Consider the following 21,688-nt stretch of genomic DNA (forward strand, 5'->3'; position numbering starts at 1 on the left):
CCTTGCTTTTGTAAACTCCGGTAATCGGCTGTTCCGACGGCATTATATAATTAAATCTTCTGCCAAAGTAATGAAATGCAAAATCGTATTGGGCGCTTAATAGTGCGTTGGTTAAATCTAGCACAAAACCGACAACTAGCAATGTCGTGGTCAGGGCCTAGGCAAGGAATGCAGTAAGAATGAAAATCCTTATGAGGTATTTGCTTCCCACAAGAAATACAGTTATTAACTTTTTCTGACATTGGTCTGGAGCAAGAAAAAAGTTTCCCCAACGGGGTACTTAACTTTTAATGAAGACTTCGGATCTGAAATTTGAGCTTGAAAATCTCAGGAGTTGGCCGACCGGCACTTGCGAACTGCTTTTGCTTCGGGCACCGAGTGGCAAGAAAGACTGAAGAAAATGGCATTGGCTGCATCTTTTATACCCCTGGCGCACTGATGTCAGGGAGGAGGCGACAGCATCCGACGCCGGACCTAGACTTTAGAATTCAGGCCGACTGCGGGTAGCCTGCCAGCAAGATAACCCAATTGTAATGACTGCAACAGTGAAACACGATGAACATGCCGTGGTTCTCTTCTTTTGGAAATGGCCAGGGGAAGTTACCACAAGCTTCCTCATAGACTGCTTCAACTCACACAAGAAGGGGGGTGTTTGATACACCTGGCAACAATCAACTACAACTTACTGCCTTGATGACAGGGTCTTAGTTTCCTTTAGGCACCTGCATAGTGAAGATTCGCAGCTTCGCAGCAGGTACTAATGGAGACAAAAAAGCCTCCTACTATAAAAACAAATGGGAAAGGTTTTCTAGTTGGTGCCAACAAAATAATCAGCATCCATTCATGGCAAGATTAGTGGGTTAATATCTTATGGCTTTCTTACTCCTCTATCAAGGTTCATTTATCTGCCATTTCAACATGTCTGCCTATGGATCCTTCTCTTTCAATGCATTCTCATGTTAAAATGTTTTTGAAAGGGGTCTTGCATAACAGGCCTACAAGAAAATTGGTAGTCACTCTTTGGGATCTTAATTTTGTGTTAGAGAAGCTGACCTGACTGACTTGTGTTCCTTACCATGGAAAACAGTTTTACTGATTGCTCTGACCTCTGCAAAAAGGGTACCTGAGTTGCATGGTTACACTGAGGCAACCCTATCTCATTTTCCACAGGGACAGGTTTTCTTTTAGAAATAATCAGTCTTTTATGCCAAAATGGTATCCAAGTTTACTTTAAGCCAAATTATCCATCTCCGTTTTCTTTCCTGGACCCAAAATGAGAGAGAAAGGATACTCCACATGTTGGATGTCCACAAACAACACAAGTATTATCTTGATAGATCTATATCTTTCTGATCTTCAGATCAGTTGTTTATTTCTTGTAAAGGTAAGAAAAAGGGATAACCTGTTTCAAAACAGACTTATTTCCCAATGGTTGTCTAAGGGTATTACCTTAAGTTATAGTTACCACAACAAAACTATTCCAGGCAGGGTTAATGTTCATTCTACCAGGGCCTTGGCTTTATCTATGGTTTTTTGGAAAGGCTGGATTCTAGAAGCTACCGCATGGTCTTCTGTACATACTTTTACAAAGCACTAGAAGCTTGATTGCTTCCCTATGTCTAGATCAGGCTTTGCAAGGTTCATTCTCCATGGGTTCCTGGGCTCTTCCACTTCCAAATGTTGTAAGCTGGGTAATCTACCCACATTGTTAAGGCTACTGCAGCAATGATCAATACAATGAACATAGTAGGACTTCCAAGATGGCTGTACGCTAATTAACACCTTCACTTTAAGTCTCGTAGTGAGGAAACCGAAACTGAGAAAAATGAGTGCCACTGAAATATTCTTGGGTAAAATTCAGTTATTGGCTAGTAGGTACACTGCACAGATGTCAGCAAATAAGAAATTTAGAGAACCTGAAAGAAAATCCACCAGAATGGTGAAGAGAAAACACGGGGAAGGATTCTGTAGCTGTTCAGCAAAAACAGTTGAAGCTTCAGCTTTGCTTCAAGAGATGGCTTCCGGTAATTTAGAGGAAAAAATAATTGTAGTACTCTGAGGGTTAAAATAAATGAAACACTGAGAGAAAATATATAAACTCAAATAACAAAAAGTCTGGGGAAAAATGAAGAAGCTTTAACTAGCTATTTAGATAAATGGATAAAATGACAAAAATCAGAGGCTGAAAGTCTGAAAAAGCTGGATGATTATGAGCTGTTTCAAAAAATAGTAGTGTCAAAAGACAGAGCAGTCAGGGAAAAAAAAGATTTTCTGCTGTTATCAGAGAAACTAGAAGGGACAAAACTGTGTCAATTTTAAGAATCCACAAATAAGCAACTGGACTGGAGTTCCTCATCTGGATTTGTTAATTGAAAGTGGTCAAGTGTGTGCTCCATACCTGGCCATGAGAAAGCAACCAAGACCTATATCAATAAAGATGCAATCATACCAGCAGAAAGACTGACAAGACAAAACTGTGGCAGAAGGGAAAAGTATTAAATACTGGAGATTGCAGATTTTGTGGGAAATGATTATTCACTGTACACCCCGCAGAGGAAAAGTATTAAATACTGGAGATTGCAGATTTTGTGGGAAATGATTATTCACTGTACACCCCGCAGAAGAGAGGAAAAGTATTAAATACTGGAGATTGCAGATTTTGTGGGAAATGATTATTCACTGTACACCCCGCAGAAGAGAGGAAAAGTATTAAATACTGGAGATTGCAGATTTTGTGGGAAATGATTATTCACTGTACACCACGCAGAAGAGAGGAAAAGTATTAAATACTGGAGATTGCAGATTTTGTGGGAAATGATTATTCACTGTACACCCCGCAGAAGAGAATCACATTTATCCCAGCAATCAGGGAGTGTGAAGAGGCAGCTGTGACATTCAAGCTGCTGTATCCAGCTGTCTTTAGCATATTTTCTCTACAGGATAAAAGACAGATTCTGTTTCTCATTCTTCTGAGAGTAAAGTTCATAGAGGGACTTTGCAAGTGAAACATTTTCCAGAGTTGCAAATGAAACTGCTTGAGAGAGAGAAAATTCACACTAATTAACCAGAAGAATCAGAAGTATCTTGGACTTTAACCAGAGTCTGGTGTTGGGAGATCGAGATGAACAGGAATAAGACAAGCAACACTAAAATTAGTGAATAAAAGTGAGAAGTATAAAGTAAACAGTCACATTTTTGACCTATGGATTTACAAGAAAAAGTGGTTGAAAAAGACTGGACTTTTGTTGATTTTGTTAAACTTCTAGGTGGACTGTAAAATACATACCCCACTTTATGTCATTAACGTTTAGTAGGACACTAAAAGGGGAAAAATAGTAACCAAGTAAAACAATTTTTGTTCCTGTTACACTTGTATAAATCATTTCATGACAAACTGCATGTTGTATATACACTAAATCCGTTTTGTGTAGTCAGGGGTATTTTAAATTTGGGGGAGTCTTATCCATAACTGTTGTATATGTCAAAGATATTAAAGTAAACAAGTACTTTTTATCAGTTGTAAGAAATAAAGGCTTTACAGTGAATAAGAGAAGAAAATTTTGACAAAAGCAAGTTTTATGTTAATATGTTGTGATCTTAGGCTGCTAGGGTGGGGTGTGAGTTGTATCCATGCACTTATATTGTGTTATGTGGAGTTAAGACATTTTATCTAGTTTCTACAGGGGTGAATGTCTAGATTGATGCCTTTAAAAATAAGACAAAAAAGCCATGAAAAATTCTTACATCTGCAAATGTTCATTGGGATTCAAGAAGTCTGCAACTGAAGGCAGCTATACATTCTGCTTTGAGTGAAACGGACAAGAGATTCATTGCAAAGTACTTTTCAATGGAGACAAGCATTTAATAGAACAGTGTACAAATCTGTTTTACTTAGATAGCCAGTGTACTTTTTCTAAGCAAAAGCAATGTTTTTCGGCTTTTCCCAATTAGGAATCGCCACAGTGGATCACCGGTCTGTAGATTGATTAGCAGTTGTGTTTTTATGGTGTTGAGTTGCCAAACTGATGCCCAACCTTCACAGAAGGCACACACATATACACACGCAACTACCTACATGTCTTTAAAACTCAGTCGACCTCAGGGAAGACATGCAGACTTTGCACAGAAGGAGCTCCAGCAGAGAATTGAACCAGAGAACCTCTTGCTGTGAGGTGACAATGCTAACTGCTGCACCACCGCAGCCAACATAGTGCACTTTTTCCACACAAAAAGTCAGTATGTCCACCAAGGCTCCAGGCATAAAAATCTCAGACACAAAATAAAAACAAAACTTTGGTTTTATTGTTAACTTAACGGGATAAGCGCTTTCACAATAGTGCTTCTTCAGATCCTAACATAAAAACAGGCAAACACTAAAGTTATTTAAAAAACAATTAACCAATCAAAACCTTTTCCATTAGTGATGCAATGGCCTTGTCTTCAAGGCAGGCTTCAAAGGTATAGTGTAATTCAAACCTGGCATTGTGTGTGCCTGAAAAATAGCTATTCATTTCATCTCCGTGCATTCAGTTTTATTAAAGAGATCACCTCCTCTATAGCCATTACTAACAGTCTCCCCTACTGTAAACTTACAGGAATGTCCATTATTATTTAACATGTTTATAAAGGGCACTTGAGTTATTTTTATTCTAAATATCTCCCCAGTGTTGGAGATCCCGCTCTTAAGTTTTTGATTGGTTTTGCCTATGTAGAAAGATGAACAATCTACACAAATGGCCAGATAAACTAAATTATCAGATCTACAATTGGCATAAAGATGAAACTCATGGGTCTTAGCTGTAACAGGATGCACAAACAAATTCGAACCAAAGTTGCAAGCTCTACAATTCCTACAGGGAAAGGTACCTTCCCTCAACTCAAGTTTAACTTGCTTTCTAAGGGGTCTATAACAAAGTTCTCTTTTAAGTGTAGTATTATTCCTAAAGATGAACCTTGGTGCTTTACCCACAATTTCACTAATCTTATCATCAGTTTTTAAAATAGGCCAATTACGCCTAACAACACTGCAAATAGATTGTACATTGCTACTATACTTAAGTGAGAAACCACATCTTGGCTTATTAAAGTGCACTTTTTCTTAGAAATAAATGCAAATATTATCTGAAAGCATACAAACTGCTTTCCCAAGGGGAATAGATATAAGAAAAAAACAGTCAGCAATCAGTGTTAAGTGGGAACACAGGCTGTAGCATGGGCAACCTAAATTTGAGGTTAGTTAATGCTTGTGGGTGCAGCTGTCTATTTGGGACAATTGTCCCTATCTGGAAGATTAAACTTCATTTTTTAAAGATGTACATAGGTTTGTGTGTTTGCTCTAAGTTAACAGGGGATGGGGGTGTTTTCAAAATGTATTTAGTTTTTTTGTTTTCAGGGTTTTCTTTAAAACAAAGTCTTGAAAATGTGACGTGTTCATATAGAAATAAGATGAAACAACTGTACAAAAGACCAGTCTGTGTAACATTAGTGTGTGCATGTAACAAAAAAGTTGGAAATACACATTCAGAAAAACTGTCATGTATAATAAGTGGGAACAGTAGCTTTTGATCATGACGGCTATGCTATTTATAACATCTTGGAATATAATGGCCTTACAGGTATAGACAAAAAGGAAACAGTACTGAATAATATTAAGAAATGCACAGTGCAAATAGCAATGCTGATGTGGAGACACATTTGGAAAGAAATGAGCATGTGAAGTTGAGAAAGAAAGAATTTCAGTATGGATATTTACATCAGGGACAATGGAAAAATGGAGTAATTATACTAATTTCTAGAGGGGCTCCAATAGTGACTGCAGAGAAAAAAAGACAATAATGGTAGATATGAGATAGTAAAAGGCTACTGGCAAGGGAGAAGGATTATGCTGTCACGTATTTATATTCCACCAAAAACTATTATGGAGCTTTAAAAATGTTATAGGTTCATAAGTATTTACTACACTAACAACCACAAGGGCCTTTTTAAGCCTAGCCATGCATCCCAAATCTGACAAGTTCTAGTACCCTTGCTAAGTGTAACATTTACAAGCAGAGTCCTGGGAGATTAACCATTTACAGGCTGCCTGTGTCCATTGGAGACACAGGTGTCAAAACAGGGGATGAACTTCTTGTTCTCAATCCAGTTGTCCAAGTTACACTTGAATTGGTTTAGTAATAAATCTCATGCACTTAAATGGGTAGCCTATTCCAGAAAAGCGGTAGTCTCTGGGATACATACCTGTCTCTCCAGCAGGTCCTATTTATATCACAGGCAATGTTTAAGTCTTTAAAATGGGTAATTCTGGTGCTGTTTGTTTTGCAGATATGCAGAAGGTCTATCAGAATGGGGACTGACAATGTCTTGTATGCCAGGCATAGAACTACCCTCAACAGCCTGTAGGAGACAGAATGCAGGGATAGGGCCTTGAGACAGTCTGCAGAGGACATGTCACTTACACCAATTTATCTTTTAGTGAGGAACCTCTGTACATGTTCTAATTGTTGGATATGCCTGGTTAGGTACATACCAAAGGGGGGCACTGTACTGAATGACTTGTCTGATGAATACCAAAATACAGTGGCACAATGACATCCTTGGACCTAGATGACACACCTTTGTTTATAAGTTGCATAACACAGAAGGATTTCCTCACTACTTTATTCATGTGACGGTCAAAGACTAGATTACTGTCCGTATGTATCCTCAAGTCCCTGACTACTACATCAACTGTGTTGTGAACATGATAGTTACCACAAGTGGATGACTTCCTGAAGGATACTATTATGCATTTCTTGGCATTTAGGTTTAGTCCATCTATAGCTCTGGCAACAATTGTTTGCGTGTGTCAGTCCTTCCTGGAGAACACTTGTGTCAGTGGGTGATTCAATGACAGCTCCTAATTTGCAATCATCACGTTAAATAAAAATCTTCAGAAGTTATAGCTAGTGAGTGGGATAAAAATGAAAGTGGATTTTGAAAACAGAGTAGAAATAATAGAGAAAGAGATATGGTTAAGAAGTAATACGAATTAGTTAGATGGGCTGACAAAGATTAAAGTACTGCAAAATCAGGGGAATCTCATAGAACAAGAAGAGGTGCAAATGCAGACTGCTACAGAGAAAATAAGGGAGTATATGAATAATATGCGTGAGTCTGGAACAGTCGCTGTTAAGCAACTAGCATAAAACCTTTTAGCAGAACAACTTAGGCAGCAGAAAGCAGAACGAGTTGTTACCAAACTTAGCAAGCATGTAACACGAAAAATAACCACAAATCATTTATAAACAAGAGAAATGTGGAACTCAAGAAAGAGCACAAAATAGAAATATGTATGCAAGACATAATTATGCCATGGTGAAAGGAAGACGAGGCTCAACAACTAACAATTAAGATAAAGGAATAAGATAAAAACTGTGATGTATACTCAATCTTCGGGAAAGTCTCCAGAAACAGATTGTATTCCTGTGGATGTTTGGAAGTAAGAAGAGAAGAAAGTGATAAAGACCTGGAAGATTTTGTGTAACAGTTTTTAGAAGGACGGGAAGCACCAACAATCTTGGAAGACAGTTGTGGTGGCCATATTAGCTAATTACTGTAAAGACTCATCAGACCCAGCTTCATACAGACTCATTTCAGTTTTAAACCATAACTGTAAAATGTTTGTCTGTATTAGCTAAAAGAATGACAAAGATGTTGCCAAAATTGATAGCTATGGGTCAATGTGGGTTTTGTGGAGGGGGGGCAAACACTTGACATTAACAGAAAAATTATGATACGAAGGGAAGCAGAATGTAAGAAAATACTGCTGTTGTTGGTGGGTCTTGATGCAGAGAAAGCATTTGACAGAATAAGCTGGGATTTTATGAGCAGGGCAATAGAAGTATTTGCAAATTAGGAGGATGTATGAAGGTCCAGCGACAAGAACTGAAGTGGGAGGATTCCTCTCTGATAAATTGTTTTTTAAAAGAGGGACCTGGCAGGCGTGTCTTTTCCCCTTTGTTATTTGCTAAGGATATGCAAGAAGAGACAAAGCAACTGGTAAGCAAACAGTGAGAAATTGAAAGCAATTGTTTATGGATATCGATAGAAAGATACAAGCAGTGAAATGTTTTAGTTCCTTTTTGTTTTATGTACAGGATATGCATAATTTTATCCGATAATAATTAATAAAGAGTTGAGGGAATTTATCTAGGAAGGAAACAGGGCAAGAATTAAGCAGGATAAGCTGATCATTCCAATAGAACAAGGGGGTTTAGAATTACCTGATTTGAAGGGATATTTTAGAACTACATAGTTAAGGCTCATATACATAACACAAACAGAAGATCATAATTCACAATGGAAAGGGATACTGATGAAGTGGGAGAGGGCAGGGAGTTCAAGAAATACGCAGAGAGTGGAATTTGGGATGCAGATCCTTAAGGAAAGTAATAACAAGCATACAGAATATTATATTCATGAAGTAGCAGAAAGCATTCTAAGAACTAAGCTAACAAAGAATGGTGAAATGAGGTTTTGCCAATAGGGATGACTGCAAGTAAAGGTACAAAAATTAGGCAGGAGAGGGCTAGAGTCTACAAGAGAAACCTAGAAAAGGAACCAAGGTATCAGAAGCAAATCACGAAAGAAAGAAAGGTAATAGAATGGGATGAGGACAAGAACATGTTTGCACTGCAGACTAGAAACTGCCTTCCCTAGCAGGGATTATATCAGAGCATAGCAAAGAGAAAGTGATATGGAAAATCTTAACAGACCTGCTGTGGTGGTATTTTCAATCAAATCTAGGACAGAAGCTGCTGCTAAAAAGGGGATAATTATTAGGGTATGTAAAATATTGCATAATAACTAAGAACCAATCAAATAATGTAGGAAAAGACTGGGAAGGGAGACTGGAAAAGCAATTTACAAGAGAACAATGGGATGACACATGGTCCCCATGTATGCAACAAAAGCCCTGAAGGTTTGGAATCTTTGCTTGGAAGTATTTGCATAGATATTTTGTACCCCAAGCAGGCTTCAAATAATTTTTCCTTAGGTAGATAGCAAACGTTACAGGTGTGACGGAGGAAAAAAAAAGAGATAACTGGGAACATACATTTTGGGAGTGTAGTGAGTTTGCAAATTTAAAAATTCTCAGTTGAATATTCTGTTAGAAATGTTGTGACAGCAAATAGCAGTAACTAAGAAAATTATTTTTGAGCTTGTACACAGGATCTGAATTGCGTATACATAGTTAGGCCTTATTAAGTTTAATTGTGTTAGCTGCCAAAACGCAATTACTGGAAAATTGAAATCAAGGTCTAAACCAACTGTATTTGCAATACTGATTATTATAAAAGAGATGATAGAATTGGAAGAGCTATCTTTAGAAAAGGGAAACAACAAATTATGCAGAAATAAATATAAACTGTGGGAACAATGCTTACAGAATAATGTTCAGGAGGAGGAAGAATGAGGTTTAAGGGAAGGCAGGAATTCAGCAATTTATGTAATGCTGGACTGATGATAATTACAAAGAAAGAAAGAAAAGAGATGTTATTTTCACTGTATGTAAATGGAAAAAAATGAATATAGTTTGCTTTATTTTCTGGTAATACATGTTTGCCTGTGTCTTAACTGGCAATTTAATAAAGGTATTAAAAATGATGAACTTGGTATAATTGTTTACATAAACTTACCATAACAGTAAATGTTTGAATGATCACTGCTGCAGTAGCTGCTCCCTCCCCTCCATTCCTCTTGTTTTTTGAGTGCTGTTTATGCCAGGGTGTGGGCATTTATTCTTTGCTCTTCCTAGCATTGTACCTTCAGGACTCAGCCTCCTTCTCACTCTGTTGGCAGGAAAGCTCTAAAGGGCTTGGTAACCAAACTTGTCTTTTAGTCAGCTCAGCTTAAGCTCTCAGACAGTTTGCTCACAGGGAAGATGCCTTGAACCTTTGGAAGCTGGCTGGCTGTTATATCCTTGGCAGGATACAACCCATACAGCTAAGGTTTCTGCAGCAGTGATCAAACACCTAGTGTTACATTAACTTTAGTTACACAACTGTATGCCAGTGCAGTTCCTTCCACTCCAGAAGACTATTAATGCCCTGTTTAAGATCTAATCACGTGGATCTTCTTGTGTCCTCCTCAGCTCATCTCCCAAAACATTCTGATAAATTGGGATGTAATTCAGCCACAGGACCTGGCCTGGCAATCCCCACTCGCATGTCTAATCCAGGAACAAATCGCTATATAACATCTAATCAGGTGGGCCCACTTGTGTCATGCTCAAAGTGATGACAAGACATTCTCTCAGCCTGATTCCTACACTCACTGTCTCCCAAGCTTGCATTATTAACCTCTGTAGGAGGCAGGAATGGGTACCCACTTGCCTGCAGGTGTACCACATAATTACACTACTGACTGTGAGGATGTTTAGGGTCCTCAAATCCAAATATGCTTGAATGGTTGCTTTTAAAGACAACATTACTGCTATTACCACTTTGACACCAATGTGTCTTTTTTTTCCAGAAATTCTTTTCCCATGAACCATCAACACATGGGTCTTCCATGTGTACTCCCAAGGCTGTATGGGGTGACTCTGTGGTGACAACCTGAAGCTTCTGGGACCCCCCCCCCAAGGTGATATATCTCTGGTTTACCTACCACAAGGTAAAAGGGGGATTGCATGCTAAAGAGATTGGGTGTATGGACACCAGATACACTGAGATACCACTGAGGCTTCCTCTTATGCAGTCTTGCTAGACGGACAATCAGTGTACAGGAAGCTATATACCCCAGAGCTCTCAGGAATTCCCTTGCTCTGAAGGTGTTCTTTTCTAAAATTGTCTGCAGGTAGTTGGACTGTGGGAGTACTTTTTTTTCAGGAAGAATGGCTGTCTGTTGGACTGGTTAGTAATTCCTTCAGGAACTGAATGTGCCTTGCCAGGGCCAGATGGGACTTTGGTAGGTTTAGAGATAGTTCTAAGTCTTTTAAACATAACAGAGTAAACCATAAGGCTTTTTGAATTCCTCTACAGAGGTTGCTTTAATCAAACAGTTATCTAGGTTTGGGTATGTATGAATGCCTTTTGTCCTGCTGTAAGAAATGACTGGAGCAAGGCACTTTATGAATACACATCATGCTGTACACAAGCCAAACAGCATGGAGGCACACTAGTAGTGAAGGACCCCTGCCTAGAACATTAGACATCTTCTCAATGGCAATGTAATGAGTGAAGGACCCCTGCCTAGAATATTAGACATCTTCTCAATGGCAATGTAATGAGTGAAGGACCCCTGCCTAGAATATTAGACATCTTCTCAATGGGAATGTAATGACAGACATCTTCTCAATGGGAATGTAATGAGTGAAGGACCCCCTGCCTAGAATATTAAACATCTTCTCAATGGGACTGTAATGATAGACATCTTCTCAATGGGAATGTAATGACAGACATCTTTTGGACCCAAGGCAATTAGAAAGGCCTGAGGGAACAGAACAGGTAGAAGGCCTTGTAGTCCGAGCTGGATCAAGGTCAAATAGGGCCCTAGGCAGGGTGATTAATCGGGGCCTTGTCATACTCAGCTCCCTATAACCCCCCCCCCCCCACGCAGCCATTCCAGTGTCCCATTACTTGGCTATTTCATCGCAGTTACCACAAACACTGTTCAAAACTCTGACTGTGCATACCGTTTCCTGCTTTATGTCTACAATGAGTACAGATATATGGATGGATTAACTTTTATTTCAAATTTTATACCACAAACACTGATATACATTTGCTAAACAATGTTATACAGTCTCACAATGAAAACAAACAGACTTAGCATTAACAACTTTTCTGCCTTTGAAACTCACATTCACCAAAACAGCTTTGAAACTCACATTCAAAGAAAATGCATCTGGCCAATGGCAGATTAAGTTTACCTTTGGGCTGTTTTCAAACCATAGGCCCCTTGCACACATTTTTAGGACCATGCAAACATGCAAGAGTTCTGTGATTCACCTTCCTGACTATATAACACAGCACCACTTTTTAAACACATTTTAAATTTCTAATTTTGAACATTTTTCCAGTAAGCAGTGAAACAAAACATATGAGCCAATAAGAACAAAACTGCCCAATTCAGAACATTTCAACCATACAAGTCCACTCAAACTTGTGTCAATACTACCCACCAATATCAGTAAATATGCACAATCTCTGCAGAAGTAAAAGTCATCTGAATAATTCCACGTTAGAGAGATCTATATCTGATGAAGAGGTTCCTGCAAGCAAACAAGTTTATATTTATAGGTTCATAGGTTGGTACTACGCTATTGGCCCTAGGGGCCTATACCAGCCTAGCCATAACAATTCCCTGGCTATTTCTTCTCACAATATTTACTTCCCTGGACCCGTCTAGCAGGGTGACTGACGTGATCCCCGGGGTGAATTTCCTATCTCCTATCCAATCGTCAAGGTTCCTTTTGAAGACGGCCAAAGAAGACCACTGCTTGACATGTATGGGCAGTCTATTCCAGAGTCTGGGGTGTCTCTGGGTCAGGAACCTATCCCTCCAGCATGTTTTGTTCATTGTGATGACAAGGTTTAGATCCCTGGAGTGTGTGACTCAGAGACTGGGATTTCTTTAAGTGTAGCATGTCCAACAGCTCTGGGTTTGACACGGCCTTCTATGTTAAGCAGATATCGCCTCTGAGTAGACGATATATGACAGAGTATAGCTGGAGTTTTTTTTAGATGGTCAGCATTGGGCATCTGCTCTAGGCCTGTGATTCTTTTAGTGAGGTATTTCTGGGGCCTTTCCAGTTGTTGCAGATGTCTTGAGAGGTACATACCAAACGGGGCGTTGTATTTGATAATGGGTCTAATGAGGGATGAGTACAGTGGGACAATGACCTTTTTTTTTCAGGATGAAAAGCCCTTAGTGATGAGGTGTGCCACATAGAAGGATTTCCTGACTGTTGTGGCGATGTTATCGAAAGTGAGACCACTGTCGACCTGTGTCCCTAAGTCTCTTATCACACTTTCAGTGTTTAGTGTACCGTCACCTATGTGATAATTCACAGGTACATGTTTTTCCCCCAAAGGGGATAACTATACATTTCTTGGTATTGAGTTTGACCAAATGGCTCTGGCACCAGGCATCTGTTTCTGTAAGGCCCTTTTGCAGAATATCCACATAATTTGGGGATTCAATAATGGCTCCCAGTTTGCAGTCATCTGTGAAATTTGTTAGCCAGAGTCCATTAGTGCTGGCCTGTACTTCAGAGAAGTAGATGCCAAACAAGAGCAGTTGCAGAACTGAATCCTGAGGTACTCCACTTGTCTGGAGCTAAGTTTATCTAGGATTCCAGAGTGGGGGATGGTGTTGAACGCCTTGGCGAGGTCCAGATAGGCTGTGTGGTCTGCCTTACCCTCGCCCACAGCTCTGGAGACTGATTCGAAGAAGTCAATCAGGTTCAGGAGTCAAGATCAGCCCTTCATGAACCCAAACTGGGTGGGGTCCAGTGTTTGAAGGTTGCCAATGTCTTTGTTTGTAAGTTCAATGATATGTTCCATGGCCTTATAGATCAGGCTCGTCAAACTGATGAGGCAGTAGTTCCCAGGATCCAAGGTGGATCCCCCCTTGTGAAGTGGGATAACTGTAGCTGTGCGCCACTCAGTGGGCACGAAGCCTGAAGCCTGACGTGAGGCTATAACTAAACATGATACTTAGGTGAGGTGCCAGTTCATTTTGTAGTTCATGTAGTACACAGCCCGTGATGTCATCTGGTCCTATGGATGCTATATTCTTAGCTTTAGAGAGTGCATTCTTTACCTGTGTAGCCGTTATTACTGGAATTTGGCAATCTTTCGGTACTGAGAAGGGCCCTTTAGGGGGTGAAGTTGGCACCGAATCGATCTGCCAGGATATTGGCAATATCCTTGGGATCAGTATATTTAATGCCATTCTGTTGTAGCTCAGAAGAGATCTGAGCATTGCCATTTAGATTCTTGACATAACTATAGAATGCCTTGTGGTTGTCTTTGGAATCTTTGTCAATTTTATTTTTGTAACTAGCTTTGGAGGATTTTATGAGGGACCTCAGCTTCTTACTGAGGCTGGTAAGGGAGTTTTTTTGCATCCTGGGATTTTTCTCTCTTCTGCAACAGTTTCTTCCTTTTGTTGTAAAGTTTGTTTATGGCAGGGGACCACCAGATTGGCTTCCTTTTTTTTTGAAGGAGAGCGTCTTGGTTCTATTTGGGATGGCACAATTCATGCACGAGTGGATGTGCTCGTACAGTGCCTTAGTGTAGGTTTCAACAGTCAAACTTTCAGTTCCCATCTGCATGGGTGTCATGAAGTTTGTCACTTCTAACTTGAGTAGCATAAAGTTAAATTTGGAGAAGTTTTTTACGGAGGTTTCCTTACTGGGGGTTGGGGTGGGTGTGGATGTCAGGGGTGATTAGCTTATGGTCAGACCTGTCCAACGAGGGGGTGACCATAGGTGTGGAGCATCGATTTCCCATGCTGGTAATGACCAGGTCTAGGATACTGGAGCCCCTAGTGGGACTATGGATTAGTTGATCCAGGGCACTGGAATTTATGAATTCCAAGAATCACCGGGCAAAGGTTTTTCCCAATTAATGGCAGAGTAGTTGAAATCACCCAGTATTAGGGTGTTTGATAGTATCTTAATATTTTCCAGTATGTTTAGAAAAGTGTAGTGAGAATCTTGTGGAATGGTGGGGGATCTGTAGCAAGCTACAATTTGGATTGCCGTCTTACATAGTGTTAGTTGCACCTGGAGAATTTCAGACGCACTGTGTTGGGCAACTAGCCTGGTGGTATGAATATCCTTGGTGAATATGGACACTCTTCCACCTTTAGTGTTTCAGTCCTGGTTTGGTGGCCGAAAAGTGTGGTAAGAGTTGTAAGCCTGGTATTGCAGGGGTGTTCTCTGGAGCCTTGAACCAGGTCTAAGTTACAGATATTGATGTTCCCCATTTTTAGGAGTGCCTTGAGAGAGTGCATTTTGTGGTTTAGACTTCTAGCATTGAGTAGCATTACCTTCAGATTTTGCATGCTTGTACCTGTTACGGTGGTGGTGTTGTCCTTTGAGCTTTGCCTAAAAAAGGCACTATAGGGGTGGCAAGAGCCTTAGCCAGTATCCTGAATTCCAGGGGTGACAGGTGCAGACCATCTCTAGCAAAGCATCGTGGTTTGTCGATCATGTCATCTCAGGCAGACAGATACTGGATCCCCTTTGAATGACACCAGAATCTTAGCCAATTGTTGAAGTCAATCATTTTGTCCTTATACTGTGGTATCATTCTGGGCGAAGGCAGGATGCTACTCAGGGCTAGGGTCATACCTGCCTAGGCCACATGATCTGAGAGCTCTTCCATGTCTCTTTTCATGTAGTCCAGGGAGGTACGTTGTGGAGTGATATGAGTGCATGTGTTATGTGGCAGATGCTGGCACCAGACAGGTAGCTGACTAATTTTCTCCTTGTTCAGCCTGGTGAGTGGGACATAAGTGTGCCTGACTACAGAGTCACCTGTGACTAAAGTGTTGGGTATGTTGTCTTGCCTTATGGCTGTTGTTGCGTGGCACACTGGTGTTGTGGGCTATGTGACACTTTGGTTGTGACTGGTGTTTGCGTTTCAGCTTCAGAGGTCCTTGTTGCTTGGACAGGTTACTGTTAAGGGCCTCTGCATATGAGTGTTTAGTGTTACTATGTGAGGGTGATGGTGGTGGTGTGGGTTTAGAAGAGCTATGTGTTGCTTGAGGTGTAGTGCGGGTGTTAACCTTCTCCTCTTGACCGTCTAGAAAAATCTTGGGTGGAGAGAGCTTTGCTTCCAGTTTGCCTACATTTCAGTGTTTCTCCTACAAATTCTGTGCCTGCTGCCCTTGAAGAATAAATTGCCTATGTTACATTAAAAAAAAAAAAAATGGTAAGCTGGTATTATTGCAATAGGGAATGGATGGCAAACTGAAAAACAGGTTCATAGTTACTAGCCATTTCATCCAAAGGAGGACATACTCAGGGGCTGCAGCCCTCACTTTAGTACAACACAGTATCAGCAATTCATCTTCATGCTGTGGGAGTAGAACCTGCAGCCTTCTGCATCAAAAAGTATGTTACCTGTTGTGCTACTAACACTGCTTTTATATTCTATACCATACCAGTGATATAATTTGCTAAACAAACAGCTGCACATTGTAAACAGACTTAGCATGAGCAACAGTAAACTTCTCTTCCCTTGAGGCTCACAGTTCCTTGAAAATGCACCTGAAACTCAATTATTTGAACAATGTAGCTTGGTAGTTGGGGTAGAGGATTCAGCCTGTTTCCTATAGCTAAGATAAAGTAAGCAAATTACTAACCAGCTGCTGACCCTAACTAGGGCATTTCATTCACTCACTAAAAGACACCTCTTAGTGCAAGAAGTCTGGGCAAAGCCTAAAATAAATAAGGACAGATGGTAAGCATTGTTCTCATGAACATAGAAAACTGCTGGAATAACAGGATTTGTGTTAGTATGCATTTTTCTAAACAATATGAAGTCTAACACACAAATGTATGTCATTATTTAGCAACTTCGGGCCTTTTTTTGAGGAACAGAAAAATACAGGACAACAATCTGGACAGCTGAGGGGTATGCTACCTCCCTTTTTTACACACACACACACACACACACACACACACACACACACACACACACACACAAAATGACAAAAGTACAGTTGCGTACCTACCATAAATGTAGATGTTCGAGTGTATTCACTGTTGCAGTCATTACACTTGGTTTATCCTGCTGGCAGGCTACCCGCAGTCGGCCTGAATTCCAAAGTCTTGGTCCGGTGTCGGTTGCCGTCACCTCTTCCCTGACGTCAGTGCGCCAGGGGTATAAAAGATGCAGCCAACGCCATTTTCTTCAGTTTTTCTTGACCCAGATGTCAGATGCCCCCAAAAGGGTAGGCTAAATAAATTTGCAAATAAAAAAAATCATGCACTAACATAAACATTACCTTCTTCTACAAGCAAATACACCACATAGGTTGTATAGAATAGAGAAATATAGATAAGTCCCAGCAATGATAGGGGGATGGTGGGAGGGTAACCTGGACTGCAACAGTGAATACACTCGAACATCTACATTTATGGTAGGTACACAACTGTACTATGTTCATTGTGTTTCACTGTTGCAGTCATTACTCTTGGGTTGAATCCCAAAGCTGAGGATGTGCGGCTGGGTCTAAATAGGATTAGGAGTGGCTATGAGGCCCTGCAAACCTGCAGTGGCAAAGCCTGCTCTGGATTTAGAGTAAAGAGGTAAGTGATAGTGCTTGGTAAAAGTGTGCACTGTACTCCAAGTTGCAGCCAGCAAAATTTCCTTGGTTGGTCCTCCTCTGAGAAAGGCTGCTGAGGTGGCTGCTGCCCTGGTAGAATGTGGCCTAATATTCTTAGGCACTGATTTGCCATGCTGTGCTTAGCAGAAACAAATGCAGTGTCCTATCCATTTTGAAATAGTCTGCTTTGAAATGGCCTTTCCTTGTGATCCTGCAGCGTATGCCACAAAAAGCTGAGAGAAACCCTGTCCGAATGAAAAATGATAAAAGGTTCCACTGCCATTAATGCCTGTAACTCTGAGACTCTTCTTGCTGAAGTTACTGCTAGGAGCAGAGCAGTTCTCCATGATAAGCATTTATCTCAGCTGTATTGGCTGGCTCAAAAGGAGGCAGTGTGAGCTTTTCCAAGACAATGTTGAGGTCCCATGTTGGTATAGGTGCTCTCCTCGGGGGTCTTATGTTTTTTGCCCCTCTGAGGTACTGTCTTAGTAATGGATGAGAGAAAATAGGAGGTTCCATATTGTAATGAGCTGAAATGGCAGAGGCATGGATCTTTATTGATGAGAAGGATAGGCCTTTGTCCAGCATCTCAGTTAGGTATTGCAAAATCTGAGGAATATTAGGAACAAGCGGTTCAAGTCCTTGTGCCTGGTTCCAAGCATAGAATCTCTTCCACTTTTCTGCATAAGATTTCCTGGTGCTGGGCCTCCTGGCTTCCAAAATGACATCCATAACTGCTTTAGAGAGAGATGTGTTCTGAGTGGCTATATTACTCGCCATACAGCCAGATTTAAGGTTCTGAGTTGGCTGTGCAGGATCTGATTGTTTTGTTGGGTCAGCAGATGAGGAATTTGAGGTAAAGTCCAGGCTGGCCCTTGAGACAAGGTCTTTAGGATTGGGTACCAGTGCTGGCATGGCCAGTCTGGGGCTATCAGAATCATTTTTGGCTTCTCTTGTCTGACTAGTACCTTGGGAGTAGAGGCAGTGGTGGATAGGCATAAACTGTTAGGCTTTTCCAGCTGAATGATACAGCATCCACCATCCACGCTTGTGAGTGATAAGCCCTTGTGCAGAATCTCTGTAATTGGCAGTTGTAAGGGGAGGCAAACAGATCTATGTCTGGGCATCCCCATTTCTTTATCATCATGCTGAAGACTTGTGGATCTAGTTTCCACTTGTGAGGGTCCATGAGGTTTCTGCTTAGTTCGTCTGCCAGAGTATTTTTCTTTCCTGGCAGGAATTGTGCTTGCAGATGTACTTGACAGGCCAGTGCTGTGTTCCACAAAGCATGGCTTGCCTGCAGGGGGGTAGGAATGTGTGCCCCCTTGCTAGTTTATGTACCACATGACTGTAGTATTGTCCGTCTTTAGTAATAGTTGTGCTGGATGTAGTAGATCCTTGAAGGCTGTCAGGGCATTCTGTACAGCTAGCATCTCTTTTTGATTGATATGAAGATGCATTTGGTCTGTGGGCCACGTGCACTGTATACATTTTCCCGCCATGTGTGCTCCCCAGGCATAATCCGATGCATCTGTTGTTAGTGTCTGTCTGGCTGTGGGTAAAGTGAAAGGCTGTCCCTTGTTGTGGTGACAGGCCAGTGCCCACCATCAAAACTCTTGTTGCAGGCAGGGAATGTGAGTAATTATTGTTTCCAGGCTGTGGCAATGTTGAGTCCAAACACTTTTTAGACACCATTGTAGCTTCCTCATATGCAGTCTTGCATATGGAATTAGCAGGATGCCATAAAGCCCAAAGCCTGCAGAATTTTTCTTGCAGGTAGCTGGGTCTTTGTTGCCATCATTTGAAAGTAATCAATCAGTTGCCTTTGTTTGTCTGGCGTGAGATAAGCCATCTTGGGCAGTTGTATTTAAGCTTGCACCCAGGAATATTATCTCTTGAGAGGGCACTAGTTTTGATTTCTTTTCGTTTACTGTGTACCCTAGGCAAGTTAGTAATCTTTTTACAAACGCTAGATGCTTTAGTAGAATATCCTTGCTGTCTGCTTGAATAAGGCAGTCGTCCAAGTAGGGATATATTTGAATTCCTTTTTGTCTGCAAAATGCAATTACTGGTGCCAGGCAATTTATGAAGCCCCTGGGCGCAGTAGACAAGCCAAAGGGCAGTGCAGAGAATTGGTAATGCATTGAGCCAGCTACGAATCTGAGGTATCTTCTGAAAGATTGTCTGATTGGGACATGCAGGTATGCCTCTTTGAGGTTCAAAGTAACTAGCCAAACCTTTTTGCCTAGCATGGGCAGAAGTTGCTGCAGTGTCAACATTTTGAATTTTGGAATGTCCAGGAAAGTATTTAGAGTAGAAAGGTCCAGTATTGGTCTCCAAGCTTTGTCCTTTCTGGGTACCAAGAAAAGTCTTGAGTAAAATCCTTGTCCCTGCTCTTGCTGTGGTACTTTTTGAATAGCCGTCATGTCCATGACAGCAGAAATTTGTTTTTGTGCCTCTGCCCATTGATTGTGTGGCAGGTCTGGCATACCTTTTGGCCTTGGTAGGGTGTGAAAGTGGAACCTGTAACCCTGGGAAACAATATTCAGTACCCATTTGTCTTGGGTAATTATGTGCCAATTTTGTGAGAAAAGTGCTAGTTTTCCCCCTAAGGATGCCGCCAAAAGGTAAGTGCTTGGCATTGATAGAGGGAAGTCATTGGGACGGTTTCCTATAAGGTTGTGATTTGTCATCTCCGCCTTTGGGGGCTGAAGCACCCCATTGCTTAGGTCTGTATTTGCCTTGTGGCTGAGATCTGCCTCTTGGGAGTCTGTATCTGCCTCTTTGTGGCCTGTCTGACACTGGAAAGGACCAATTTTTTGAAGGCCAGTTCCTGCTAAATCTGGGTGGCTGAACCTGTAAGAAATCCTTTACTGTCTGCATTGATTTTGCTTTATCCTCCATTTTCTTTAACACCTCTTCTGCCTTAACACCAAGCAAAGTATCATGCTGTAATGGAGCATCCAACAATTTTGTTTTAACATGATCAGGTAAACTTTGTTCTTTTAACCAAGCATGCCTTCGAATGACAGGACCTGTAACTGCGGCTCTGCAAGAAGCCTCTAATGAATCAAAACCACATTGCAAAGTATGCTTTCCCACTTGTTCAGCTGCATGCAATAAATCCTGCATTTGCTGACAATCTGAGCTTGTGAGCATTTTCTGTGTGAGCAAAGACATTAGGTATTGTTGATATTTAAGCATGTGAAACTGGTAGTTTAAAGCCCTTACAGCTAAAGTAGCAGAGGTGTAAACTTTTTTCCCCCATCTGTCCAGTGCTCTAGAATTCCTATCAGAGGGAACAGGATTTTTTGCAGTGGAAGCCTTGACCCCTTCGGCACCCTGAGAAATTGCTTCTGGGTCAGCAGCAGGGTTTTTTATAATGAAATGTATGTGAATCTGGGACCATGTAGTACCTATCTGGCTTAACTGGTGTATGGGGTAAAGAATCAGGAGACAAACTGGATTCAGAAAAAACATCATCAACAATATGTAGTACAGGGGGAATAGCAAGGGGGGCCTGTGCTGAGGCAGTAAAAGAAAATCTCTGAGCCTTTTCTTGGATTCTGAATAATCCTGGCTCCCCCAGTGGAAATGCTCCCTCATGGTGTGCAGGGTTTCCCCAAAAGAGTAATCCTCAGGAGGAGAGGCTGAAGGGATAGATTCTTCAACATCAGAGTCTTCATAGGGAGGAAGAGAATATCCCTGTCCTGAAGAGGAACCAGAGGAAATAGAAACCTGGTCAGAGGAATCATAGTCAGTATCTTGCCTAGGCCTTTTATCAGGAGGGGGATGGGAACCCCTGATCAGAGTAATTAGGTCCTCGGCCATTTTAAGCATCTGTTTCTTTGGCATGGATGACTGTCCAAGTGAATGCTGTACTTGTTTCTTTGTCTTTATAGGTGTTTTAGACTTTGTCTTGGTTACTGAAGTAGTCTTGATAGTAAGCTGTGTAGGTCTGAAAACACCCCCAGAAGCCGATGCCTGCTCAGTGGCTCCGGACCCATCTGAGGGAATAGTTTCCATAGGCCCAATACCTTGAGTTTCCAGAGGCCTGGTTGTCTCCATGTGGGAGTCGGAGGGGGCTGTGGCTCTGAGGTAGCGGGTGTCAGGGGCTGGGAAAGCGCCTCACTGAGAACCGGCGACTGGCCTAGAAGAAACTTCGTCATTGGTTTTGGACCTCGGATGCCTGTCCTTTTCTTTGTCCTTGCACTTTTTATGAATTCTGGTCGTTGGTTGTTCCGACGGCATTATATAGTTAAACCTTCGGCCAAAGTAATGTAAAGCAAAATCGAACAGACGCTTAACGCAAAACCGACAACTAGCAACGTCGTAGTCGGGGCCTAGGCAAGGAATACAGTAA

General features: G+C 41.2%; 1 protein-coding gene across 1 annotated transcript in view; it reads right to left on the reverse strand.

Annotated features, from left to right (window-relative positions):
* ZNF414 (zinc finger protein 414) overlaps window positions 1-21,688 on the reverse strand; it is a 1,162,011-nt gene that overhangs the window by 345,194 nt on the left and 795,129 nt on the right. The gene's annotated exons all lie outside the window — the stretch shown is intronic.

This window comes from Protopterus annectens, chromosome 13.part0, assembly GCF_019279795.1.
Source record: "Protopterus annectens isolate FY-2018-M chromosome 13.part0, PAN1.0, whole genome shotgun sequence".
Lineage (NCBI taxonomy): Eukaryota > Metazoa > Chordata > Ceratodontiformes > Protopteridae > Protopterus > Protopterus annectens.